General features: G+C 38.4%; 1 protein-coding gene across 1 annotated transcript in view; it reads right to left on the bottom strand.

Annotated features, from left to right (window-relative positions):
- thrb (thyroid hormone receptor beta) overlaps nucleotides 1–19685 on the bottom strand; it is a 101374-nt gene extending 81689 nt beyond the window's left edge. The window contains exon 1 of the mRNA XM_063010388.1: nucleotides 19551–19685. The gene's annotated coding sequence lies outside the window, so the exon portion shown is untranslated. The remainder of the gene's footprint in view (nucleotides 1–19550) is intronic.
- Between the last annotated feature and the right edge of the window lie 288 nt (nucleotides 19686–19973).

Below are 19973 nucleotides of genomic sequence, written 5' to 3'. Positions count from 1 at the left end.
CTTAACCCTCTCTGCTCCAGGGGCGCCGTACAATAACTGACCCTGCACTCTGACTTCAGCTTCCAAACAAGCTGGGATACGCAGAGAAGAGAATTTCGTTGTACTGCAAGTCTGTATATGTATATATGACAAATGAAGGCATTCTATACTACAATAGTTTTGTATTCCTTGCAATAGCAAGTACTTTTAAATCGGATCTCATTTCTGATTTCACAAATGTACCCAGGATGCAGTGGGACTGAATGACAGCCAAATCACTCAAAGCACTTGGCTAGGTTGTTCGGCCATTCCTCAGATACAGCCAGTCATGTCTGTGTAGACACCTGATTGGCCAATAGCACCACCTAGATTCGAACCCCGGATCTCAGCATTAGTGGGCTAGCCACCAGCACAGAGATTCTGAACTCCTCGGTTCGAAGCTTGGCGTTGCCACTGGTCGGCTGGGTGCCATCTAGCGGGCATAATTGGCAGTGCCTGCAGCAGACACATTTCTGCTAGGGCGGGATGACCGGACTATGCTGGTGGGTTCTTCAAACGCTGTGTAAAGACCTTGATTGGTAGATAGAGAGGCGCCTGTGCAGAGTGCATGGGTGAAAAAGGGTTCTGCTAAGGGCTGTGTGCGGGTCGGAGGAAGCGTAAGCAGCAATATATACACCTTGACTGCAATCAGGGATCCCCCAGCAGCGGAAGACAAACTGACTACGCTAAATTGGAAGAAAATGGAAGAAAAACGAATAAATAAATCAAAATTAGTGGGCTAGCATAATTCATTGCTGCACCACCCGAGCGCCAACTACTAAGTGTATAATGCCACAAATGTGTAATATTAGTTTGGTTTGTTTGTTGTACTGTGTTGTAAATCAAATCCACTCCTTTAATGTGTTCAGTGTAGAGACTGTAGCCACCACAGTGAGTTTAAAACATAAAACAGATCTCACAATGTGAGTCTCTAACCATTTAAATCAGTGTATAACCACTTGTTTACTACATGCTTACACCATTTCTCTCTTCGCTATGTTACCAAAGTGTGCCTTTGCGGTGTTAATTGGCCTAAATTAAAACACAGCCTCTGTCTCAGCCTCTGACATGACATCCAGCGTGCAGTGGTGTTAGGTGTGTAGGATTTTGAAAAAACTGCACTAACCTCAGGAGATCTGCCGTTCTGACATACTCAAACCAACCCGCCTGGCACCAATCCCAATGCCACGATTAAAATGATTAAGATCTCATATAATCTTTATTTCTATGTTTGATGTGAACATTAACTCCTGACCTGTGTCTGCATGAGTCTATATGACTACAGTACAAGCCAAATTAAAAAAGAATGTTTTTTAATTCCATAATCACCTATTACTGCATGTAATCCCTCCAGTCTGACAATTAGTTTTACTTCATTTGAAAATGACTTCATTTATTAAAAAATGTGGGTCTTTGTTACTTATTTCATCTTTAGTGCCAAGCTTTTTTACAACTTTATGAATATATACTCTGATCAGCCATAACATTAAAACCACTTTCTACAATTACTGACTGTTGTCCATCTGTTTCTCTGCATGCTTTGTTAGCCCCCTTTCATGCTGTTCTTCAATGGTCAGGACCCCCACAGGACCACTACAGAGCAGGTATTATTTAGGTGGTGGATCATTCTCAGCACTGCAGTGACACTGACATGGTGGTGGGGTGTCCCTGCTGCACTGAGAATAGTCCACCAACCAAAAATATCCAGCCAACAGCGCCCAGTGGGAAGCGTCCTGTGACCACTGATGAAGATCTAGAAGATGACCGACTCAAACAGCAGCAATAGATGAGCGATCGTCTCTGACTTTACATCTACAAGGTGGACCAACTAGGTAGGAGTGTCTAATAGAGTGGACAGTGAGTGGACACAGTATTTAAAAACTCCAGCAGCACTGCTGTGTCTGATAAACTCATACCAGCACAACACACACTATCACACCACCACCATGTCAGTGTCACTGCAGTACTGAAGATGATCCACCACCTAAATAATACCTGCTCTGTGGTGGTCCTGTGGGGGTCCTGACCATTGAAGAACAGGGTGAAAAGGGGGCTAACGAAGCATGCAGAGAAACAGATGGACTACAGTCAGTAATTGTAGAACTACAAAGTGCTTCTATATGGTAAGTGGAGCTGATAAAATGGACAGTGAGTGCAGAAACAAGGAGGTGGTTTTAATGTTATGGCTGATCAGTGAATTTCCACTGTTCTGAAGTATCCACAAATTTGCAAATACAGTGGTACCTAACTCAACGTCCCCTTAACTCAAAATCTTTAAAACTCGACATTTACCTTAAACCAAACTCAACTAACGCTTATTGTTAAAAACAAAGCTTAACGTGGTTTCATGTCCTAAAAGAACAACATAGAAACACTAAACCTCTCTTAATTATTACTGCTCATAGGTTCTGTCCAATAATGAAATTCCTCAATAAGTCACGTTAAGTTTTGTGCACCGTCACACCCCATAGGAAATAACAGGAAGTTTGCTGCTTCTCATGTGAATGCGCCTTTACTAAACAGAATATGGTATTCCAAGATCAAGTATCTCTATGATTAAAAAGCATAAAGAAACAATAAAGTAAAGTGTTGTGTTATTTTCAGTGTATAAATGTCAAAAACAACCCCATTATTTTACATTAGCCTAAAATATATGCAGTTCCACGGGACCATGGAATGCATAAACAGGTTTTCCATACATCCTTATGGGAAAAATACCTTTAAACTCAACGTCTTTTTAACTCAAAGCCACTTCCAGAACCAATTGATGTTGAGTTTCAAGGTACCACTGTACTAAACAGTTCCAGAAGCAGTTTGCATAATTAGTTAAGGTTTTACAGTCTTAAAATTAACATTCATTCCAGACAGAATTCAAGCACATACTGTAGTGTGGACTAATAAAAGTGTTCTGTGTGTTGGGTTGGCTGGACAGCTGTGACCCATCATCTAAGATGGCCAGCTAGTAGTTATGAAGCATCTTGTGTTTGCTGCCAACATTTTAACTTTTGGCATCTGTTCTATTCAGCTGTTGGGTAGATACGTATCAGTTAAAGATTCTGGTTCTAGGAGGCTGGGGCCAGGAATGAGGAGAATGAGCTACAAGGGTTGTAGTGTTTAAAGTGTATTGTGGGACACAGTTATTACAGAACAAATCACAGAGATGAAGATAAGGTAAAACTACAATGAGAACGATGACAGTACTTGACACCAGTGCATGACCGCAGCACCACCGTGGTGACAGAACACTGACAGTGTTAGACTGCTTTAAAATACTATGAAGCAACACAGCTTTACACTGGTTATGCTATTGTTTTTCCTGCATCTATTGGTTCCTGGTGTGCACAGCCTAGGGCAAACCTGACCGGAATAAAGTGGTTTGTCATAATTAAGGCCCTACCTAAACTCACATCGCGGACCATGAAATGAGCCCGTGTAATATGCACTTTGCTGTGAAATTTAAATTATAAGGTTTGTGTTTCACGATTTAAAATTTTTCATTCATGTAGCGTTCAAGTGCCTCATGCTTACAGGTTAATTTGCACTATGAGGCGGTCCTAAATTAACTGAGCATCTTTATAGTTTGCTGAATTTATAAAGTAAGAAATAAACAGTACATACACTAAACTATAAACTCTCGGGCTCATAATACTTTACCGGCTTGTTCTTTTGAGGCACAGCACAGACTACACAGAGATGATCACATGTGTAAAGAAGCACACTTTTCCGTTGATTATGGATGCACTCAATACGTAAACACAAACATCAAACATTGTCAGCACATTATAGCACAGAAAAGAAAATGTTACACTAATGTTACACTAACATTTCTATGGCAATTCAGTTAGCAATCGATTAGTCAAAATGTTTAAGATGTCGAATTGTAAAGCAGCTAAAAACATGACCGTATTTTCATATTTGAGACCATTGAGTATTAATGTAAACTGTGCAATGTATTGTAGCTTCCTTTTATTCTATCGTTCAATTTATGAGTATAATTTAATGACCAATGAATTTAGTAAGGCCCTAGTCATAATAAATATACACATTATAAAGCATTCAGTATTTAAATGCATTTACACAATGGCGTGATCAGGCATCAGGGCTACAATACTAGAATCATCCTTTTGGTTCTACAGTGCCATAATCAGGCAATGAGAACACAATGGCATAATCAGGTACTACTATAAAAGCTCCAAAATGTCGACACCCTCATCAGGATGTAGGAAGATTAACCACATCCAGTTATCCATACACCAGTTAGGTTGGTAAAATTTCCTCCTTCTTCACCTTTTGTGTGGGGAAACTGACTGCAAATGAACTTAACAGCTAAATATCCAGCAGTTCTGTGGTTCAAAAGTAAAGCAGCTTATACCGTTTATGTACAGAGAAAAAAACATAAGCTGTTGTTAAAAAGCAATTTGTGAGCGTAAGCGTGTCATATTTCTGCCCGGCTATGTTTGTGCAGCTACGGTTAAATGCAAAATGTTTGGGCACCGACCACACTGCAACAAACCACAACAGTGGACTAAAACTAGTTTTGGCCGGATGGCACCAGTGTCCTAAAGCTGCAAGGTTTTCAGCCACCCCACTACAACCTTCCATCCAGCCCAATCAGTCTTGTCAGTATATGACCATAAAGATTGGTATTATTTCACAGAATGTAAGTAATAATTTTATTAGAACTTTAATTATTTAAAAATTATTTAATAGCACAACTTTTTATTGTGCTATGGAGTAGTTTGGAATGCATTTTATTCACTGATGTTTCCCTGAGCTCCACCTTCAATGTGGTAAATTCTTAGAAATTAGTCTGCTGCTTGCAGCCAGATATTTGTAAACCCTTTTGGGGTCATGTTGGCATTACGAGGGGTGACTTTAACTGATAGAAATGTCACTTTTGTGACCTTATATGTAAAAAAAATATATAAAAAACATATGCTTACCATGAACAGCCTGCTCAAATTTAAGTACAGTGGTGTGTTACTGGCTACAATCCATCTCATGTGTTTTATCCAATAAACAACGGTTCCCGATGACTGACGAGCCTTTAGTGTTTTATTAAAATATGAAACACATCAGTTTCACATTAAACGGTCTTATCAGTATTTGCCCCCTTCCGAAATTCTTCTGTTTTTGTATGTCACACTTACTATTAGACAAAGATAAACCAAGTCAACACAAAAATGATATTTAAATTACGATTTCATTTATTGAAGTTAGTATTAAATATAACTGTCCCCTAAGTGATAAATCTACCAAATTCAATTGATAATTTGGTTCAGTTTCACTAGACACACCCAGGCTGGATTACTGCCAAACCTTTTGAATCTAAACATCACTTAAATAGAACCTGTCTGGCAATGTGATACAGGCTAGAATGTCTCAACAAGCAGCACATGATACCACGTTCTAAAGAGATTCAAATACTGGAAATGATTACAACACCACTGCCTAGGCTCTGGGACTCCAGAAAACCAGTCAGAGCCACTATCCACAAATGGACAAAACTTCGAACAGGGGTGTACCCTCCCAAGTGAGGCCGGCCTACCAAGATTTCACCAATAATGCACTGACGATTCATCCTGGAGGTCACAAAAGAACTGCAGGTCACACTTGCTTCAGTTAAGGTCAGTGAACATGTTTCCACAATAAGGAAGACACTGGGCCAAAATAGCATCCATGGAAGAGTTACAAGGTACAAATTACTACAGACCAATAAGAACACAAAGGTTCAAACTGGATTTGCCAAGAAACATCTAGATGAACCCTCAGGACTTTTTGAAATAATATTCTGTAGACTGAGTCAAAGTGGAACTTTCTGGAAGATGTGTCCAGTTTTATCTGGTGTAATGCTAACACTGCGTTCAATAGGAACATCATACCAATGGCCAAACATGGTCGTGATATTGTGACCGTCTGGGGTTGCTTTGCTTCTGAAGATCCTAGAAGTCTTGTCATAACTGATGGAACAATGAATTCTGCTCTTTATCAGAAAATGAAAAAGGTGTTGTGTGCTTCTTAATGCAGCGTGCTGTGTGCACATTATTAAAAGGAATGAAACCATTTTAACCTAGTGGCACAGATTCTCCCTAAGCAACACCCCACACAGCAAATGTGCAGTTCACACAAATGCAGCACAAGTTGTGTTACAGTGAAAATAAATAGGACCCACATACCATCCTTCTATCCTCTCAAAAGCTCCTGACAGCTGTGCGGAAACTGCGTTTTTGTCTGGACTGGGATTAAATGATTTCTAGCGGGGTTTTTTTTCTAATAGCCAACAAGCTCACATGGACCCATCATAATCTTTTGCTGCCTGGCTGATCTCATGTCTGGTTCTCCTTACATCACCCTGTACAACCCTCACATATTACAAATATGCAACAATATAATGCAATACAATATAGAAATGCAAATAAACAAAAAACAGAAACAAGTCTCCTACATTTGAAGTCATTATAGAACATCAGTGAAAGTTTATTATATGATAATACTTTACTTTTCTGATGGGTAAAACAGCACCTACCCACATATAATATGATTCACAATACACACAGTATACAATTCAGTATTCATGTGATTTATTTTAGCAAATTTATGACAAAAAAAATTATTCTTTTTATTTGTGAATCGTAAACAAGGCCAAGCAATAAGAATGTACTTGTCTGTATAAAATTGTAAATTGCAGAATTTGTAAATTTGGTTAAAATTGAGAATTCTTGGGCGCTTCCGCTAGCACACCAGCACCGAGATTCTGAACTCCTCGGTTCGAAACTCGGCGCTACACCATCTGGCAGGCATAATTGGCAGTGCCTGCAGCAGATACTAATTGGCCACCATATCTACAGGGGGGTGACCAGACTATGTGTGGGGTGGGTAAGGACCCTGATTGGCGGAAGAGACATCTGTGCAGAATGCAGGGGCGAGAAGAGGAGGGCTGTGCACGTGTCGGAAGAGGCATGTACAGTATAGCGACGTGCTCTCCGTCCCAATTGAGAATCTTTATCAAGAAAACCTAAACTTTGTAAAAATGATGTTTTATGTTAAAATTATTTACTTGAGTACTGATAGAAAAACTTTTTACTCAAGTACAAGTACTGATACATAAAAATATTAAAAAAATTAAGGGTACTGTTATGAAACAAAATGACTTATGTAAAATTATTTACTAATACAATATTTAAACTGTTACAAAAATTGTACTTAAGTTTTTAGTTTTCATTTACATTTTTAGGTTCGGGCTACCCACCACTGTTAATTCCATACTTAATAACTTAATACTAGATTATGTAAATAAATACACACAATTACGTCTACCTGAGTGCAAAGTCATGGAAACCACTCAAATACAAATCCAACGTTTGCGTCACATGACGTTTTCCAATCTTACTATTTAAAAAAATGCTTTCTGATGCAAATCCCTCCCTTTAGATTTGCACACATTTCCTTTGTACTATCCTACTATCCATGCCAAAAGCCAACAGCAGAGTGTAAATGCCACGTTTTACAAGGTGTGATACAAACATCTGGCACAAAAAGTAGTACTGTACCCAGGACTGCTGGGAAATTGCAGACAGAAAGAATGACCTGGCTGCTTTACAAACAATGAAGATTATAAGAACCAGAGAGGCTGGATAGCATTAGCCCATACTATGCAACTCTTGCCAATTTCTTTTAACCAATAACCGACCATCATTACTCAATAGTTAACCAAAAACTGAACGCTTATAGCATCCCATAATAATATAAAACACATCACAGAGTTGTAAATTAATTCAGATCCCACATGCTTTATTGATTAAAGAACAGCTTAACAGATTACACTTGATGTAAATAGCAGATTTAGTTGTTATATTAAAGCTTTTTTTCTATTTATTTATGCATTTTCTCTCTTGTTCTTCCGATTTAGCAAAGCCAATTAGTCTTCCGCTGCTGGGGATCCCGATTGTGTTTGAGGAGGGTATATTTGCCTGCTCCACGCCCCTGCCAACGTGTGTGCAGTCCCTCACCCCCTTCTTTTACGCCCATGCTTCGGTGGATTCGCACATGTGGCTCATCCACTTCTGCACATCGGCATTGGTCTGCTAACCAGGGTCCTTACACAGCGTTTGAAGAACCCACCCACTTAGTCTGGCCTTTTGCCACCCAGCAGACCCGGTGGCCAATTGTGTCTGCGGCAGGCACTGCCAACTGTGCCCGCTAGATGCCGCCCAGTCCGGTGAGTTCAGGATCTCAGTGCTGGTGTGCTAGCGGAATATCCTGCTGCGCCACTTGGGTGCCATATTAAAGCTTTTTTAACACAATTAGTACATTTATTACATGATGAACAGATTTCTCTCTTTGTACTGGGGCACAATGCAAAATATTTACGTAATTACATAGAGATTCACATGTGTAGAGATCAATGTGCAGTCAGACTCCGTACTGACACAAACCAGCTTCTGTTTGTGAGTGTAATGCGTTATTGTTTATTATGCTTAATAATGATGAATGCATAAAAACTGTTCCTGTAAAGATTACTCCATATGTGGCTGTACATAAAGCTGACGTATGCACACTGAGGATGGGTGAGAATGCGATTTAAATCTGCACTTTCTCTGTAGAGATCTTTATCTCCTTTCTCAATTTGAATCAGCAGTGTCAGTGGTTGAAAATGACTTGAAATGACATTACCTACTAGTCAGTTATTTGTTTAACGATTAATTGCTGACATCCCTTGCTCATAACCTTAATTTGCTCTGATGTACTTCAGGACACAATCACATTAAAGTTTGAGGTCTCTACTGATTCCCAGCTCTAGTAAAAACACATAAAATATACAAATACAAAGGACGGAAAAATCTGAGAAGATTTATATTCTCATTTTAAATGGGTGTTATGTAACAGTGCTCCTAAACACAATGTGATACAGACTAGAAAGAGCAAAGAGACGTAACTTTGTTTGAAGCAGAAGATTTGAGAATGACAGACAAATCAATAAGCTCATAGCGAGACAGAGGAAGGGATTTAAAGTACAATTTGAGTATCCTATCTGATATGGAAGAAGCGCCCGGAAACTGTGTGGGGTTATAAGAACTTAATTATCCAGGTGTGTGTGTGTGTGTGTGTGTGCGTGCGTGCGTGCGTGCGTGCGTGCGTGCGTGCGTGCGTGCGTGCGTGCGTGCGTGCGTGCGTGAGAGAGAGAGAGAGAGAGAGAGAGAGAGAGAGATTTTTAAATCAGAAAACTCAACCTATCAGAAGTAAAAAAGACTGATGTAAGATGAGACCATCTATTAAACAGAGGGTTCCTTCAGGCCACACGTAGCTCCACTGCTGGCACGATTAGTGCATATTAATGACTGATACGGAACAGGAAAGGTCAGAAACTTGAGATAAGCTCTGCAATAATAGAGAAAGTTTCATAAGCAATTGTATTCAACCTCTGCCTCGTGTATGTAAACGAGACGCCAACTAGCACATGCGCTCTTTATCATGTGTGAAGCCAGACATGGTCTTGTTTAAAGAGCTGTAACACGCACAGAGGGACACGCTTATAGTTGTACTTCTGGTATTCCTTACCATGTTTGTTAGCATATAGTCTGGGATGTATTGAATGTTGGGCTGATGGTATTTATTTATAGTAGAAGTGTTGAATGCTGCAGATATGCTGCAGTTGAATGTGCACTTTACTGTTTTGTAAATATTTCAGATGCTGCTAAATTACATATCTGTATATTGTGTGTATATAATCTTATAGTTTGGATAATTTTGTGATTTTGTGTTTAATGTTTAATGTATACGTTGCTTGTACACTGTATCGTACCATTACTAGAGAGATACCATCAGCCGGAAACAAATTCCTTGTGTGTATCCACATACCTGGCCAATAAATCTGATTCTGATTCTGATTCTGATTCTGATTCTGATTCTGATATGATCAGCAAAAAGACCTGACTCGGGGCCAAATTATTATGGCCAGACGACTGGAATAAATATTTTAATATATTATAATAAAAACAGTGCTCAAAGACAGACGTGGTCAAAAGAAGGACAAGCCATGAACTGCTGACAGGTTGTTGGACAGCCAAGACTAGCCAAGTCTAGTATGAATCAACAGAAGAACTAGTCCAGTCTTTTTCCACTCAGCAGACTCGGTGACCGGTAGCAGAGCCTCGATTCGAACCGGGATGTTCAGAATCTCAGAGCTGGTGTGCTAGCAGATTATCCCGCTGCGCCACCTGGGCACAGACATCTGACGTGCACCATTTATGAGAAGACACTAAGATGCATTAAAGCTGATCATACAACATACCACAGGACTCATTCAGATGTCTTGTGGAGTCCATGTCCCGGCAGGTCAGAGCTGTCCTGGTAGCGTATTAGATGAGTGGTCCTAATGTTTTGGCTAATCAGTGTACAGTACATGCTTATTTAAAGCTGCATAGATTACCGATTGTTAAGTAGCATAATGAAGTCAGTAAAGTATCTAAATACTCCACACAGGTCTTTCACTGCTAGTTTCCACTCTGGAAAAGCATACATTTAGCAATCAGAGCTACAGTGAGACACTAGTAGCTCAGCGGTTAAAGGTACTGGACTAGTAATCATGAGGTTGTCAGTTCAAGGACCACCATCACCAAGTTGTCACTGTTGGGCGCCTGAGCAAGGCCTCTAACCTTCAATTGCTTGAATTGTATTCAGAGTTAATTGTAAGTCGATTTGAATAAAATGTAAATACTTGTAGATTATTTATCAAAACCCTATGACATCCTAGTAAATTGTGTATTGCACAGTGTTTAGTTACAGTGTTTTATCACTTGCACTCCTTTAACATTTCTTTTAAGCTCCATTCCTTCCTTTTTCCTTTTTATGCTTTATTCTTTAGTTCTGCACTTTGTTGAGGCCAACCACTTCCTGAAAATATTCATGATGCAGGGTGATATGGGAGAAGGCCTCAGGAAAAATTCCTAATCAGTTTCATGGAACACCATCAAGGGGGATGTAAAAGAGAAGAATTAATACTGTGGCTAACAATCAATGGACTATTCAAAAAGTGAAAATCTGGTATCGCCAATGAGTTCCACTTTCATGTTTCTCTGCTTTGAAGAATTATTCTTCAACATCTTGTTTTACTTTGATACAGTGCATGTTTCAGTGGAAATGCCTGTCTTTCATAAAACATGTCTTTGTGGAGTATCACGCCTGATTAAAATTCAAAAACACTGAGAACATGATGGCTTTAAGATCAAAGTTAAAAATCTGTCCAGGGCTTTAAAGACAAAACTACTGAGGAACCTGCAGTACAATCACTTCTGTATAAACTCTAATGCATAAAAACTGTTAAAGAAATATAGAACTTTATATAAAGTTCCTTAATGGTCAGGACTCTCCCAGGACCACTACAGAGCAGGTATTATTTGGGTGGTGGATCATTCTCAGCACTGCAGTGACACTGACATGGTGGTGGTGTGTTAGTGTGTGTTGTGCTGGTATGAGTGGATCAGACACAGCAATGCTAATGGAGTTTTTAAACACCTCACTGTTACTGCTGGACTGAGAATAGTCCACCAATCAAATATATCCAGCCAACAGCGCCCCGTGGGCAGCGTCCTGTGACCACTGATGAAGGTCTAGAAGATGACCAACTCAAACAGCAGCAATAGATGAGCGATCGTCTCTGACTTTACATCTACAAGGTAGGAGTGTCTAATAGAGTGGACAGTGAGTGGACACGGTATTTAAAAACTCCAGCAGCGCTGCTGTGTCTGATCCACTCATACCAGCACAACACACACTAACACACCACCACCATGTCAGTGTCACTGCAGTGCTGAGAATGATCCACCACCCAAATAATACCTGCTCTGTGGTGGTCCTGTGGGGGTCCTGACTATTGAAGAACAGGGTGAAAGTAGGTTAAAAAAAGTATGTAGAGAAATAGATGGACTACAGTCAGTAATTGTAGAACTACAAAGTGCTTCTATATGGTAAGTGGAGCTGATAAAATGGACAGTGAGTGTAGAAACAAGGGGGTGGTTTTAATGTTATGGGTAATAGGTGTATATATTTATATATATTTTCGTCTGATATAGTACATAATTTCCCAGTAGAAAACAGCCAAGTAACAGTTACATTTTTATATATACTATAAAAAAATAAATACTTTCTAATATAAATATTTTATAGATATTAAACCTAATTAATATTACTATAATTGCATTTGATGGTACACTTTAGCACCGTGATTATTGTCAAACTATTGTGATTGACGTAATTTGATTAAGTTACTATAATTATGTTTTAGATTGTGTTAGATGTGGTCATCACTCCAATAAGGCCCAATAACATCTTCCAAGAGAAGGTCTGCAGACCAGATGATGACTATGAATAGATGGCATTACTCACAGCTTCAAAATATATTCCGACTTCAAAATATATTCCTTGATTTATTAAAGACAAGCACTTAATCATGTTTATTTTATTATAATAGTCGTCATTCATGCATATTGTCTGCCGATTATGTAAATATAATATGTTCGTTATGACGACTGAGTGAAAGAAGATGACTGAGAGTAAAGACATGGAGAGAGATTAAACATAATATTGCAAACATGCAACTTAAAAACAACAGATAGCTTAGGAAGCCACGCCAGAGAACTTGAGTAAACACAGACAAATACAGGCTAAAAGAACAGAGCTTTCCATTATTTTCATAGTTTTCCATACATCGTCTGTCTCACTCCAACAACCATCCCTCAGAAAATGCAGCTAAAAGTCGATCTATATGCTGTACAGTTATTTATGACAGGGTATTAACTTCTGACTGAAATACATTCATGCAGGATTATATAACATGGCTCAGGATTTCCAAACAAACTACAGATGTTTTCAAATGACACAAGTTATCTGGCTCGTTCAGAATTCGCACCGAGAGGAACGAAAGTGGATTTTAACCCAATGACTAATAACATCTGCCACAATGTTGTGAGTAATGTGAAAGTCGACTGCATTTTCTTTCTCAGCCCTGCTGTGCTGCATAGTTTTACAAATGTTATATAGTTATAATAACTATACAAATACAAAATTAAGACTGATTATTACCCTAGGCCTATAAGGGTAGTTAATCTGAACCAAAATACAATTAAAATAATGATTATGCACAGTTTACGGTACCGTCCTTTTCCTTCACTGACATTTTGATGTTTAAAAATCCCAACAACACTACTGCACCACTGCTGATATACCAGAACAATAAACTCTTCCATGTTATAACCATGTTACCAGCAATGCAGTGCATAGAATGGTCCACCACCGAAACATAATTTGGTCAGTGGGAGTCCCACAGGATTTATTTTCAATGACAGATAAAAGGGATTAAGGGATATGATAAAAGCATATGATATGAAGCAACAGATGGGCTGCATTCAGTAATTGTATACCCACAAAATGCATTTGGTAGGTGTATGTAATAAAATGGGAATTAAAAGTACATAAAAGTTGTCAGTGAGTGTGCATTTATCCAACAAGTGTATTTAAACTTTTCATATTTGTCATATCAAGTGCACGATCAAGACCTCTTAAGATTAAATACTTGATTTAACAACTGCTACTTAAACAATACTACTGAGATAATCCAAGAAGCTGGGATATTAATACATGAAAGTCAGCCTGCTTACACAATGTTCACTCTTGCCCAACTGGGTTAAAATACACTTGGCTGGGATCCTCATTTGTTTGAAGGTGAGCTTTGCATACTTTATGTCATCACATGCCAGAGCAGATTTCACCACACCACAACCAGCAACTTATCACAGGAACCACACAGCTCTGGCAGAGCGCACTAGTGAATAAATAAGACGAGCGAGTATAAATGTACCATTATCCACTTATTAAATAAATGCTTTGCTTTATTACTTTATTATTTGTAACACTAAAGCTTTAGATAGAAATGGCCGTGTAACACTTTTCGTTATTGGAACTGAAAATATAAATACACAGTGGGGTGGTAAACAAGTATTTAACCACTTTTGGTTTTTTTTACATTAATCTGAACGTTTCAGCAAGACATCCATCCCAGACATAAAACCAACACAATCGAGACATTAAGGGTATTAATAAGCATTTTTTCTATTAATTCTATGTTTAATGTCGTAGAAAATGAAAATAATCTTGTTCCAGCACACAACAATGTAATACAGCAAGTAATCCTAGTATATGGCAAAAAGGTAGACCATGAGCTTGCCAAAATCTTAGGTATTATTTATTTGTTCATTAGGATTTTAACGTCATGTTTTACACTCTTTGGTTACATTCATGACAGAAACGGTAGTTACTCATCACACAAGATTCATCAGTTCACAAGTTTAATGTCAAACACAGTCATGGACAATTTTGTATCTCCGATTCACCTCACTTGCATGTCTTAGGACTGTGGGAGGAAACCGGAGCACCCGGAGGAAACTCAGACATGGGGAGAACATGCAAACTCAACACAGAAAGGACCCAGACCGCCCCACCTGGGGATCGAACCCAGGACCTTCTTGCTGTGAGGCGACAATGCTACCCACTGAGACACCGTGCCACCCCATAGGTATTAGAAAAGCCTGGTTTGCAACTGACATTCCATTTCATCCCAAGACTGTTCAACCAGGTTTGACCTTACTGTGTGCATACAGTGCACTCTAAAAAATAATATACTGGATCTACTTAAAAAAATTATGGTAACAATTTGCATGCATTTTTCTATGTAATCTCAACTAGAATGTTTTAAGTAAATGCAACAAGCCTTTCGCTGTTAAACTAACTTAACTAAATTAGGTCATATCAACATGAAAATCTTTAACACCATCACGCTAAATTAATCTGAACCTACTTAATTTTAATTTCATTGTTTTGTTCCACAAACCCAAATAAATTAGGTTCCGCTAATATGAATATGCTGAATATTATTGTAATGTCGGCGAGAGAAATCAGCTCTTTTATTGAACCATTGGACAGACACTTATTCATTCACATATACATTCATACCACAAATACACATGCTGATCCAATTTCTCAGAATATCAACAAAGTTGAATCAGTTCATCTGGATACAAGTTTCTTGTAGAGAACAACAAACTCTACAACAAATGTGTGTCCAGATGAACTGACTCAACTTTGTGAATTTGTGTACCCGGATTATCCAGCATGCATCAACACATATTTCAGCATAGCCACACTGTTCCCAATGCTGGGCTGCACGGTCACGGTAGGTCTGGATACCACTGCCGCAAGTCCTTCTGGGTAAAGCTCCGCCCCTTTCCAGTATTTAAACATAATACATTCAAGCAACTCAGATATTTTAGTTGGCTCAACTCAAAATTGGTATGATGTTGTACTAAAGCAAAATAATGCGTTGAAAAAGGTTAAAATTTTGAGTTTGTCTAAAATAATGTCTTTTTAAGTTGCCCGAACTTAAAATTTTTAACAAATGTAACAAACTTAATTTTTTATGTTGAGCTGACTTGTTATATTACGTTTAATTTACTAATGTGCTGAATCATTTTTTAGAGTGGGTATACTGTAAATACTGTGTATACAGCACTTAGAAATGGGTGTGGCTGAAACACCCGAAGTGCTGTCGCCTGACGGCAAGAAGGGCCTGGGTTTGGTTCTGTGTGAAGTTTGCATGTTCTCCCTGTGTCTGTATGGGATTCCCCCACAAGTCCAAAGACATGCAGTCAGGTTAACTGGAGCTACTTAAAAATGCCCTGTGTATGTGTGTGTGTGTTTGAGCTTTGTTGGACTAGTGACCTGACAGGTGTTTCCTGTCTTTTTCCAAATGAATATGATCCACCACAATCCTGACCAGGATAACACAAGGGTAAAATACATGCAGTGAACGAATGAATGAAATACCCAAACTTAATAATTAGAAGTGGTGTCCACATACTTTTGGCCATGTAGTGTATATTGGCCAAACACTTCTTATGTTCTACTGTAGTATTTAAGTATTTAACCACTTTTTTTCTGAATGTTTCAACAAGACAACAATCCTAAATAAACCAAAACGGTCAAGAAAAAGGTTATTATTAGCCATTTTTTAGGTAATTCTAAGGTAATTTTGTGTAAATGTATGTGTGTGTGGGTGTGTGTGTGTCTTTACTTTTGGCCATGTAGTGTATATTATATAGTATTAACTGTACAGCATGGTATTACATATACAGCTGCTCTAATGAGCGTTTGACCCAGATATTCAGCCACTGAACTGACCTTCGAAACAGCCGACAGTGTTTTCTGTGGCATGAAACCAAAAGCCTCCACACTCCCTTCACTAAAGCACTCTGAAGGACATAAGATAAACATGGATTCACCCTACATAGTGCACTACATATTTCAGTCGTGAGGTTGTTTAGGACTGTCTTGAGTTCTGATACACAATACTCATTGCGTAATCCTTATCTACGGCAGCATAAAAGGGACAGTAAGTGTTTTTGAATTCCCTTGCTGCAAAGCTCTACGTTCTCAAGTTTCACCATTTCTGTCACACCCATGTCTGAGGATAGTATTGTTTATCTTTATGCAAGACAGAACAAAACTGGGTGGTCCTCGTTTTGCCGTAGGCTGTCTAATGCAACCCAAATTAAATGCGTTGCTCAGTTTGTTACTACATGATATGATCAAAGTGACATGGACAGCTGAAAATAAGCTTGCTGGGTGAAACACACAATTACAAATTGCAAACTTGAAAATGGCCGGTCACATACAAAACATTGTAAAGATGTTTAGAAATAATTTGTAATCTTGGGGTCTCACCACCTGACAGGGTTACCAACAGGGTTTTACTTCAGAGTTTAATGTGTCTTTCATGTATCTTCTCTGATCAGATAGTTGCACCACCAGACATGTTTGGACTTGTTTGACAAAGCTGCCTAATTATATGTTAATGCATAAAAAATGTGCTACATAAATGAGGTGGTATAAGGTCGTTATAATATACGCATTGATCCAGTTACAGTGAAAAAAGTCAAATTGGAGTAGAATTGGACCCAAGAAAGGGTCACATTTACTTACAGTTGAGGTCAAAGGTTTACATGTGCTTGTTAAGGACATGTATGGCACTGTAGGTTTGGGATTTTACAACTGTTCTTTGTAACTAAACGTTTAAAACACACTTCATAAAACTTTTACAAAGCTGTGTACAGATCTCAGATCTCAGAAAGTGAATCATAGATTTTTACAAGCTACAAGTTGAGCCATTTTAAGCAGCTTTAGTTCAGAGTGCATGGAGCAGTGGTTTCTTTGTCAATGTCAGAAAGGAAAAAAATCACAAACCGTCTTCTCATACCAAAAATGTAGGTATTTGGCAGCAATGACAAAAAGTATATTTAGAGGAGGCATTTAACCTCCAGAACACTATATTTACATATGTCAAGCATGGTGGTGGAAGTATTGCGCCCTGGGCTGCTTTGGTGTTTATTTATATTATGTAGACTGAACTGAAAAGTCTAGGCCTTGCAAGAAAAAACACCAAATCTGGTTAAACTGCATTATACCAGAATTGTACCAGATGCTTTTTGCTGGCTTGCAAACCTGGTGAAGGAGGAAATAGTAATTGTAGAAATTACATGACAAAGCTTTGCAGTGTGTAAATGACTCAGCAGTTTTAACCCATAATAAACTTATTATGGAACTTGCATTTGTATGATTATTTTTTGGATGAAAAGTGTGTTTCAATCATTCAGTAAGAGAAGATTCCCAAAACTGCTATGACCATACATGTCCATTACAAGTCTGTGTAAACGTTTAACTTCTACTGTACACTATATTTTACATAATTAAAATATAAAGTTGATGTTATCTATTTTAAATGTACTTTGATTTCAGTAATAAGCATGTGTTTATATTAATGAATACTGCAAAAAAACAAGAAAAGTTTTGAACTTTTTTGTTCTAATATTTTAAGTGATTTTAACTTTTTGAGTTTTGCAAATTTGAGGGGTTTTACTTTACTCAAATTCTCTAGGTAAAGCAACACATACTCATACAAACACTTTGCTAAAGGTTGAACTATTATTCATTTTAATAAAGAAAAGCTACATTCTTGTACTAGCACATCTTTTTTTGTTGTTAGTTTTCAAAACATAGCTTTTAAGCATTTGTTAGACCATGACAGTTGGATTTTTCACTGTACACCATCAGTCTGTTTAAGAGTTTGAGTCAAGTTGACCTTGTGTGAAATCAACTCAAGTTTTAATGCACTAAATAGGAGAATGGACTCCCAATTCTTCCCCATTTCTTCTAAACTGAATTGAGAATGGTTAACCTTAAAATGGTTAAAATGGAGAATGGTTAAAATCTGACGCTTTGACCATGATGTGCCATTAGAAGAGCTGTCTGTTAAAAATGGAGCATGTTTTAAACAATAAGTGAGTAAAAATAAGCTATACTTTACTGCATCATAAGCTATAATAAGCTGTACTATAAGCATAGCTATACTATACTGTAAACCAAACTTTGTAATGTAATAAATAAAATTAAACAGTAGAAAATCTACAGTGGGTCCAGTCGTAGGTATACATTTAAAGATAACATTTATGAAGTTGTTACCAGATAAATCCAGTACTATAAAACATGTTCACAGTGCTGCTATACATTTAGAGTCAGTGGTATTAGTAGCTCAGAGTTACTAGACTAGTAATCAGAAGGTTGCCAGTTTAAGCCCCACCGCTGTCAAATTGCCACTGTTGGGCCCCTGAGCAAAACCCTTAACCCCTAAAATGCTCAAATTGTATTCAGTCATTATTATCAGTTGCTTTGGATAAAAGTGTCGGTTTAATACCCCAAATGTAATGTAAATGTGCTGTCTAGTCAAAGTTGTCATTTTATTGATTCAATATCCAATGTTCTTACATTTATAACCATAATAATAATAATTCACACCACAAATAATGTGGCACAAATTGCTTGTTGGTACACAACTCGTTTCTATTATAGATTAGAGGTCTGACATTCTCTCAAAGTTCCATACAGCAGCTTTAATGCAGTCTGCAGTTTGTTTGCAGACTTTAATAACTAAGTAAGTCTTGTTTATTAAGTTTTGAACTTGAACAAGAGCGGCTATTTGTAGAAAAGGTTGCTCCCTGTCAGTTAATGACACAACAAACAGTCAACAAACAGGGTTACAGATGGTAGCGAGTTATTCCTGGTTCTGCCACCAGAGCCTCTCATGTATTCTGCACAACAAACTATAGAAAACAAAGAGTAGTGCATAGCTACAGCGTTGTACCCAAAATGTGGTTAATATTTCATCTCAATCTGTTGCCAAAAGGCTTTTTAAGCATATCAAACAAATTCGCAGCTGACATGAAGCGCCACACAACCACATCCGCTGCCAAGACAGGCTGAAATCGTACTGTTTCGAGACTGTGAATTAAACATGTACATGAAGTAATCGACGAAACAAGCCATTGAAGGCACCCTAAATAAACAGCCGGACATACATGAATAGCGATGCAGGCGGACTCCACACCAAACGGAAACCCGACAGTTCTGACAACCACAGAACGACTCACCTCAAAGCGCGAAAAAAGGAAATATATCCAGAATGAGTCGCCTTGTGACACTATAGGAGAATCCAGGTCGGACAGACCGAGTGTCCCGGTGCGACCCCGCCACGGTAAAAGGAATGAGGGCCGGGCAGCGTTCAACACACACTGTACACGCAGTAAAACAGCGAGCAGCCGTGAATTCGAGTGCAGCTCTCTGTTTTCATCGCTATGAGGTATCAGAGAGCAAATTCTGCCCTGCCAACGTGCAAGTACAGGGAGGGGGTGGATCAAATCTGAGCAACCTAAAAGCTTTATTTAAAGAACAATTCGCTTTTACGTACACATCTGCGTAGGTGAGTTCTATTGTGGGTCGATTGTGAATGAACAGCATATACACATGAAGTTAAAACTTTATATATATACTTGTAAAGTCCTGAACTGTCCACA

This window comes from Trichomycterus rosablanca, chromosome 2 (genome assembly GCF_030014385.1).
Source record: "Trichomycterus rosablanca isolate fTriRos1 chromosome 2, fTriRos1.hap1, whole genome shotgun sequence".
Lineage (NCBI taxonomy): Eukaryota > Metazoa > Chordata > Actinopteri > Siluriformes > Trichomycteridae > Trichomycterus > Trichomycterus rosablanca.
Note: the sequence above shows the minus strand (reverse complement) of the source record. Positions and strands in the feature narration are given on the sequence as shown.